Source organism: Miscanthus floridulus, chromosome 15 (assembly GCF_019320115.1).
Source record: "Miscanthus floridulus cultivar M001 chromosome 15, ASM1932011v1, whole genome shotgun sequence".
Taxonomy (NCBI): Eukaryota; Viridiplantae; Streptophyta; class Magnoliopsida; order Poales; family Poaceae; genus Miscanthus; species Miscanthus floridulus.
In genome coordinates this window covers 36,720,636-36,730,230 of record NC_089594.1, presented here as the reverse complement: position 1 = coordinate 36,730,230, position 9,595 = coordinate 36,720,636, and the positions used below count along the sequence as shown (strand labels likewise).

The following is a 9,595-nucleotide window of genomic DNA, read 5'->3' as shown; positions in this document are numbered from 1 at the left end:
TACCGACGTTAAAGTAAAATTTAATCCATAAAGCAAAATTTATGAAATTAACAGTCACGGAGAGTGCAGCGTCGCAGGCTCACAAACTCTACTGTATAGACCTTTCCGTGATGCGGCTAAGATAATGTTTTGTATCGGCAGGACGAAATCTCCGATAGCCATTTTTTCGTGCACCAATAAATCCACGAATAAATTCCGTCTCATCTCAATACGATCATGTACATAGGTTTGAGTATATATATAAATATTAGTGCTTCACATGGATAATATTGCGTGTCTTAAAAAATCTCTCACAGAATCTTAAAACAAAGTATGTTATACTCACCGTATAAACTTTTTTTCAACAATTACATTGCAACTCCACTAATTACAATACAAAACACATATGATGAGAAATATACATTGTACGGCCTCTAAAATTCTTTTTGATAAAACCGACCAGAAGTTTCATGAAAGACTAAAATGATGGTGGACACCCTATGCCACTGTAGCCCGTGCCGCACAACCTCGGCCGAGCCCCTGGCGATCTGTGGCGCCGCAACTTCCCCGCCCCTCGCCCGAACCACCTCCGACGCCAACAGCTCCAGGTGGCCACCCATGCGCCGCCCCACCCGGGCCGCACCACGTCAACACCCACAAACAAACGCAAACCCACACCACTCATCGTGTAAGTCCACAAATCATGCTGAACAAAAAATATCAATTCAACTTTGCTGTGGTTCATTTGTTACAACATCATATATGTACATGGTATATATTTGTTTAAATAAAGGTATATTGATAACACATAACGTCATATGGTGTACATGAAGAAGTGAACGTCTTTCTTTCTTCTATAGATGGATACTCAATAAACTACTAAACCTGAAAAAATGAACACCATACCAACAGTGCTTCCACGTAGTTCCATCCCCCCAAAACAAAAGTCCCTGTACATAAATCCGCAAATGTTCAATAATCATATAACTGAACATCCCCGCAAATGTTCAATAAGATTCAGACGAATTTTCTAATTCTATGTTTCTTCTACAAGAAAAGGTAAGCTAAAATATACCAAATTGAATTGTTACCCTAAAAGTATTCAGAGCCACCAGCGAAGAATTTTTTCAAAATCATTGAAAAGAGCATTGTCCAACTAATAGCTAAGAGGAAATTATAATGGCTCAAAATAAGCTTATTACCAAATAAATGTCTGCTCCTTCTAGGGGAAAAAAGCCAACGGTGTCCTTGCTTTCTTAGACCAACTGCAAAAAAAACACTTCCTGAACAGACCACTGCAAATATAACTGGTATACTTCCTGAACAGGCCACTCAGCAGTCAATACACATTTGAAACTGGGAACAAATCCAGCTGTCAAAAGGATTCAATAATAGTGAAGAAAATGTGAGGCAATAGATTTATTCAGCATACTTGAAGAAAGATTGTTACCTGCTTGATTGGTCCAGTAAGTTCTATATCATTCAGAAGAAAGAGCAAGCATTCAAGCACTTTGATCCCAACTTTTGTATTGAGAACAATGCTCTTATCAATATATCAAATTAGCTCTGGTACCTCATTTATGTGGGAAGTGTCTTATTTGCAAGTAACCTAGCATTGTTTTACATTAACTGCTATTTGATTCTTGGGAGCGGGCTACCGTGCCGTTGCCCCTCGGCGGCCACCGTCTTCGCTACCAACTCCATCGTCGACCTTCCTAGCATCCGGAGACATAGTCGTGCCGATCTCGTCGATCCCGTCGACCTCATCGACAATCAAAACCCCCACATCAACTACCATTTCCCTATTATAAAAAAAAACTACCATTTCCCTAGGAGGGAGGGGTGAACCTTTCATATATAGTTGTACAAGAAGAAGCCGGACAGGCTTCAGTTACAGGAAGCCGGATAGGCTTCAGTTACATTTATTTCTAATAGCTACGATAACATTTAAGATAACACAAATTAAACAACCAAAATGGTGTAATCATTGGGAAATAGTATAACAGAAGACTGGGAAGTAGAGTAACAGAGAAACATTTAAAGTTCTTCCGCACATTAAGTTCAAAGTGAATTATATAAAATTTGAAGTAGACATGCACGTGCGACACACACATGCCTAATATTTCATATGCAATGGAAGAATAACTACTGTTTTTCTTGCGTTAAAATATACAAACAACTTGTAGTAGGATAGCAGCCAATAAAGATTCAAAAAGTCGACATGAATTGCCTTTAAAAAGGGTCACAATATAATCATAATGTCATACAAAAAGAATAAATTTTCTAAAGCATTGAACCATGACTTGAATATATACAAGTGCATCTTGAACTTTATTTCAACCTTAATGAGCTCATTTAAAACAGAGGGTCAGAAACAATTTCGAACGTCCGAGATTTCAGGCAAAGATACATTAATTATTCTTGAGATTAATACACTGTGCAGCTATTTGTTGATGGCTCAATCTTGCATTGTTAACAAACAATAATCTGAGTATTGTTTCTTTTCAATTTGTTTTTGAAGTAAAAGCGATTGGTTGCACCTTAAATTGTATGGAGATCATAGCTGATGCAATCTTCACCATCTTTCCAGTTGAAATAAATTTGATAGTATTTCCAGAGAGGAATAGCCCCTGAATTTTTTGAAAAATCAAAACATTTGGAGGGAGGATTGTTGAAAGTGAGATGAAGATGAGCACATACTAAGAAAAATGATAACTCAGCTAACAAAAAGCACAACAATTCTAGGTTTTATGCACAACTAACGTGTTAATAATGATATGAAGTTCTCTTCAAATATGTGTTTTCTATTCAATTGGGCAACACCAAAGTATTTTTCAATCAGCACTAAACTGGCAAATGAGGTTATCATCATACATGGAAAATAGAATTGAAAATAGAAGTATGTATGATAGTCATGCACTCTATGATGCGGGTTCAGTACACCTCAGACTGACCAAACAACAGAAATAGCTATGATATCTCATGGCTAGCTATCTCATGACTAAACAGCTACATAGTATGTACTTTTTTAAAAAAAAGTTTATCCTTTGTCATTAGCTATATGATGTCCATATTGAGATGTCCATCAGTTAGGAGGGTTCCTGCAGAGTGCAAAGATGCAACCTGCTGAAAATTTTATGTAGTAGAAGAATGACATAATGAAGAGAAGTAATAAGCTGTGAGGAAACACATACATCTAGGCAAAACCAAACACTGGCATCCTAATATGTGCTGGCATGCCATCAGGCCTAGTAACTATAACAGAACCCTCATGATCTTTGGATGTGCCTTGACCTGAAGAATTAGTATCTGCTGTGTTTTTTGAGTCTGGACCTGATTCAGTATGACTGGTGCCGCATTCAAAAGTCAAAACTCACATAGTCCCATAAACATGTTATATTTGCTGAAGCTCCCAATCACAGATTGAAAGGACCTAGAAGAGTAAAAAGAAATCTCAAATCTCTACAAATAAGTTGGCAAAGTATCTGCTTGGATGAAAAATAATAAACACACATGGTATCTAGGATAATATACCATAATAATAACAAAATATAAATAACTTATCCGAAATTTAAAAAGTTGAGATAAGGGGTAACGTACTGACTGAATAGAATTTTCTGACTTCTCCAATTTCCTTTTTCAATTCAGCAACTCTCTGCACTCTGCTTGTGAAGCTCTTGGAACCATGCACTACGTCGAAGCAAATAGATAGAACAAGGTGCTAAACAGACATGTAGTAGCAATGCAATCCGGCCCTATAGGACCTGAAGTCCATCCCAAAGGAAATTTAGGTGCATCAGCCGCTGTGTCCGTTGAAGGGGTCTGGTTTGCACATGGTAAAGGCAACAGCAAGAAACATTGTTAGCAAGCATGCGCATTGTTACCTTTTTCTAAAACTGTAAAAGAGCTATTCGTATATGATATATATTTGGATTCTTCAGCACTTGTCGGGATCAGAACCTAGAAGTACCTAGAAATATCAAGGCCATTTCTTAGCACCTTGTGACTTTGCTTTCTTCTGGATACAGACTGATAAGTCTTTTTGAGTTTCACAGAAAAAGAATTAAGTCAACCCATCAGAGGACAATTTTCATATACACTAATAAATAATGTCATACTCAAAATTACTTGTTCGTCTGAAGAAAGGGACATCTTCACTAAAGCGCGTGGAGAGAAACTGTCTGCCAATGAATGCCAGGGGAGCGACGCGGACGGCGATTTCCTTTTCTTTTCTAAAGCGCGGTGAAAGCGGGCGGGAATCGCAGCATGGTGGTTTCCTTTTCTATCGAGTGGAGAGAGCGGCCAAGGATCGTAGGGTAGACCGACGAGGTGAGGCGAAGTTTTTGTCGCACCAAAACAGTGTCTCCTCTTTAGGCTTTTTAGTTGTGGGAGATTCTACAATCAACATCTTGACTCTTGATTTCATATGCTTAGAGCTACAAACAATAGGTTGTTCCATAAAAGATGACAAAGTAGTTCAAATCGTCTCCAAGCCAAGGATGTGAAATAGGCATTTCACGTCATAACTGGATGCACAAGCAGTTCAATATCTGATTCGATGATGTATTTCTTCTTTGGAATACTGATAGCATATGACATGTCACAAAATAACAGGCCTCTGCTATAGGATAGAACTATTTGTTCTCAATTTCTTTCGAAAGAAATTGGCTATACGAACACCTTAGTTGAATATGTTAATTTTTTTTTGAAACAAAGGCAGGAGCTCTGCCGCTCAATTAAGACAGAAAGAATTTATGTACAAGAGGGCTAGCCAACGGGATGTCAAAAGGGCACCCGAAGGCTAACCAACCCACACGACGCAGCTGAGCACTAACACGGCACACTACCATGGGTTATCGTTGCCGAGCATGGCAGAAGACGCCTGCAGCTCCGACTTCTCATGGCAGTCCACACACAAGCCACCCACCAACGAGCCCAAAGCAAGCAGCCGCAACCGGTCATCGTTGCCAAGCTCTAGCACCCCGCAAAGAGCAGCTCCGACTTCCAATCACGGCCACCCGCCTGGCCTCCAGCGCTTGCCGACCCCTAGCAGACCCCAGCCAATGATGAAGGAGGGTGCTCGCCGCGTGTCATCGTTGCAGAGCCACGTCCCTGACGCAGCAGCTTCGACTTCTCGCAGCAAGACCCACCTCCACGCGTCATCGAGGCGCCAAGAAGCGAAGAACAATCACCGAGGAGACATCGAGGCCACGACGAAATCCAAACGCGACGCCTTCAGGAAGGTAGCGACGCCGATGGCGCCACCGTCGCACGTCCAAAGTGGACCGGGCTTTCACCCTTGGATGATAGTGCTAGTGGGGATACACGACGCCCCCAACAGGGAAAGCGGCACCCACAGGTGTCGCCGTCGCTAGGCTTTCGCCCAAGGAGTCCTCAAGCACGAACGTCGGGCCAAGAAACAAGGCCCCTTGCCATCCGTCACTGCCTTCACCGTTGTCCTGCCGCTCCACAGTAACCCCTTCAGAGGGGCCTCGACGCGCCGGCTGCACGCAGCAGCCGCACAGCTGCGTCGGCCGTCACCCCCTCCGGCCGGGCAACGCGGAGCCGGACCTAACTCCGCTGCTCGCGAAAACACCGCCGCACGACCAACGCCTCAGGCGGCCGCTGTCGCCGGCTCTTGGCACGTGCTGCCGACGCTGCGATCCGACGTCAGCCACCACCAGACACGCGCCCCACCCCCGTGGACGCCGCCCCCTGCCCAGCGGTGTCAGAACCGGCAGTAGAGCACCGGTGCCGACACCCTTTGTTGTCGCCGCCGCCTCCGCCTTGGCCAGCCACCGCCCTCGCCAGCCCTCCGAGAGAGTGCCGGGTCCAGGCACCGAAGCTCCAGATTCGGCCGCGTCGAGCTCGCCGTCGCATCACCCGCCCATCCTTCCAACCACGGTCGCTGCCGCCGCCATCGCCGAGCTTGCCGAGAGCCAGCACCGCGCAGTTGCACAGCAGCGCGTGCACGGGCCCCTGGCCGGCCACCGACCGCCGCCTGATCCCAGCAGACGTGCACGAGCCGGCCCGGCAGGCCGCCGCCGCCCCAGGCTCGGGCAGGAGCCCCGACGCTCCCCACCTTCGCCGGATCTGGCCGCGGGCCCCAGCATCACGCCTCTGCCGCACCGCCACCGCGCCCCGCCCACTCCACGCCGTGCTGGAGCCCGCAACGCCGGCGAGCACCAACGCCACCGCGGCGCCGGCCGTAGATTCATGGCGTGGGGCGCCAGTTCAGCGCCGCCGCATAGCTCCACGCACAGCAGTCAGGCGCTGAGGTCGATCTACCCTCAGCCGGATCCGACCGCCGGGCCGCGGATCCGTGAGCCGGCCACTGGAGCAGCCACCACCGCCGCCGGAGCAGCCACCACCATCACCGGGCACCGGGAGGAGAGAAGGAGAGAAAGGTTGGAGGATGGAGGAAGGCCCCGCCGCCACCATCATCGCGGCTGCGCGGCCTCTAGCAGCACGCTTTGGCGGCGGCAAGGAGTCACGGGGAGGGAGGGAGGAGGGGTTGGTGGAGGCGGCGGCGCCGCCCGTGTCGCTCAGGCGGAGCGACGCGGGGGCCGGAGAGAAAAGATTGAATATGTTAAAGAAGCCAAGAATTAAAACCAATGGTACAAAGAGATGCATACTCACTATCCTATTTTTGTGTTGTGGGGATCTGGAATTACATTGCATGCTCACTGCAACCGCACACTAATAAGCAAATTTGCGAATAGAGAACATGTAGGTTAACTTAGGAGAACGCACAGCGTACCTTGTTACCAGTGATGGCCTTATTGCTCTGGCACTCCTTGACGCACTGACACCACGTTTCGTCATGGCAGGGAGTAGCGAGCAGCAGCCTCCGTGTGTAGCGTGGTTGCGGCAAGGTTAGCAGCAGGACGGACCTTTCATCAGCACGGAGACGATGGTGGCGTAGGTCACGTTGTCCTTGGGCACCCCTTCCTGGCCATTTCATCGAGCTCTACATTCTGTCATTGGATGATAAACAAACAAATGAATGCTCTCAGTAGCACAAAAGTAAAATTTCACATTCAATCAAACTACGAGCTACAACAGACCCAACTAAAGATCTGAACAATGATGCAGCCAAGCTGTTGATGACTGAAACCTCCTATGCATGGTGGTGACGGAGGTTGCCTGCTGCAGAACTGATGAAAACCAAATACATTTGCTGCTAATGTCACATGCAAATAGAGACTCAAACTGACAAGCTACTACTCGTATTTAAGAATTGAGTGATATAATAGGTAGTGCTAATCCCTATACTGATAGCTAGTCAAAATAGTATAAACCTCTTCTTGGACCTTGCTTATCAACGAGTTTAGCCACTGTTTTTTTCATAAACAATAATTGCAGTGTGAAAATATCAAACACAGCAATCCTTACCAATCTCAAGTGTCGATTTTATTCTTGAAAGCATAGTTAGCAGAAACAGAGGGCACTTCTTCAAATGTCATACTGAAAACTTGCTGCCACTTTGTGCTGCCCGATCAATCTTGACACTACAACAGTTGGTAGATCCACTGTAGGTGCAAACAATTTTGATCATTTTTGGATTCTAAGTTTTTGCAATTCTGAACAAACCATACAAAATTCTATCTAGATTATATATATGTAAACTGAAATTCACCAAGATAATTAATGACTGCAAAATGTGAAAGGACTAATTTACCACATCTGTAATCTGAAACTACTCTGAAAGGGAACTGCCCCTTCTTCCCACTCTGAAATCTCAAACTACAATAACTATGATACTAATTGGATGCAACTGGAAAGGAACCGTGCCAAGGGAATCTAATTTCTTGTGGCAAGACAAGTTATATACGACAAAGACTGCAGAAAATCAGATCTGAAAATAAATGACTCCAGGGTTCGTGTGCTCGGTTTCACATAGCACGAAGGGAAGAGAAGAGTGGGCATACCTATTGGGTGCTCGTCGCCGACGAAGGGCCCGATGTAGACCTGAGCACCTTGCGTGCGTGCGGCGGCATCTTCTCCTCCTCAGTGCTCCGTCCTAGGAGAAGGGAATGACAGGTGCGGGGTCGGGCATGGGCGAGGCGGCGGCATAGGTTGAGGATGGCCTTGCGGCAGTGGCTCGGCCTTGTGGCGGTGGCGCGGCAGAGCGGAACGGGGCACGGCGGCGTCGGCGACGTGCGGCGGTGCAGATAGGCACCCCGGGCCAATTTCTTGCGGCGAGCACGACGGCGCGGGCGAGGGCGATGGCGAGGACGACGGCGCGGGCGCGACGAGCGCAAGGGCAGAGCGAGGGGAGAGGGAGAGGCGCAGTGGAGAGGGATCGAGACTGGGGGCTACGGGAGAGAAGGGCGAGGGCGCAGGGGAGAGGGATCGCAGGGGCGATGATGGCAAGGACTGCCCGCGACGGTGATGACGGGGGCGGTGGATGAGGACGACGCGCGTGGAGAGAGCCGAGTGTCGCACGTGTACTCGTCCCGCCGGGTAGACGCGGGTCGCACGACCTATCGTCCTGCCGGCCGGGTAGATGTTGACCGTACGGATTTTTTAGTTATAGAGATAGAGATTAGGGTCCTAATGCCCAGTGTCCAGTTTGCATCCTTCGCTCATAAGGCATGAAGTAGCAACTTTGTTCTTACTCCCTCCGTTCCAATATAAATAACTTTTTAAAGGTTTAAAATTTGTTCCAAAAAAACATTTTACTCAAATATTAAACAGTACCTCCTAATACGGAAGCTAAATATGTATGCTACATCCAAGAGATATCCTTCGAGAAAGTAAAAGAGACGAGGGTACTTGCGTCTTTTGCTAACGTCCTTTAATCACTTTGAAAATTTCTAGAAACTTATTTATTATGGTACGTAGGTAGTAGGCGATATAGAATCAATGTCTATTGTGCTCCATGGTAGTTTGGTACTTGCTTTTTTTCTACATCACAGTACATGTTTTGCATGCAGAAGAAAGCCACCCGTACGCGGGATGTGGATCGACAATTTTAAGTTCCTAGTTCGTAGAATGCTTCTTCGGGACGATTGGTTCGAAGAGAGGATCATGATCCCTAGGTAATTGGGACGACGTACCTAGAAGGTAGCTATGGAACGCAACACCTTTTTAGACTCTATAAAATAATTCACATATCTTTTTTTAAAGGAAATAATTCACATATCTTTTTTTTGAGAAACAAATAATTCACATATCTAATCGAAGAAAAAATAAACCATTTTAGATTGGGTTGGAGGCCCATTTACATCAGTTCTGAGTCGAGCATGTTCATTCCATCGAACCCTATTCATCGGCACACTCCATTCAATCGACCAAGGCCGCCAGGTGCCGCCGCCGCCAGCGCACAATGCGGCGATGCCCCGACCCTAAGGGCTTCTCCAGTGGCTTCCACAAAGCGACTCACGATCCTACGTGGAGCTTGGACGTGTTGATTTAATCACTGGAGGATGCCGACTTGTTGAGGAGAGAGAAGAGTCGATGCAAGATCTTGCATGGGTTCATTAGAATAAAAAAATGAATTGGCGTCTTCCACGCGATGCTCAAGGACGCGCCGCTGGGCCCCCTGGCTGCGACCTTTGCCATGGCCTGGTCGTGACTTCACCGTTGTCCGTGCTATTTCGAGGTCCGTCGC

The 9,595-nt window shown here is 46.6% G+C and overlaps 1 long non-coding RNA gene across 5 annotated transcripts; it reads right to left on the bottom strand.

The window, feature by feature from the left end:
* Positions 1–258: 258 nt before the first annotated feature.
* LOC136507962 (uncharacterized) lies at positions 259–8,409 on the bottom strand. 5 transcript variants are annotated; one of them, XR_010771807.1, is made up of 6 exons: positions 7,911–8,409; positions 6,740–7,511; positions 3,580–3,801; positions 3,174–3,412; positions 1,182–3,102; positions 259–929 (listed from the first exon to the last, which is right to left on the bottom strand). It is a non-coding gene; the product is annotated as an uncharacterized lncRNA (long non-coding RNA). The 5 variants fall into 5 exon arrangements; XR_010771805.1 differs by having other exon boundaries at positions 1,182–3,080; XR_010771808.1 differs by having other exon boundaries at positions 1,182–2,609.
* Positions 8,410–9,595: the final 1,186 nt, after the last annotated feature.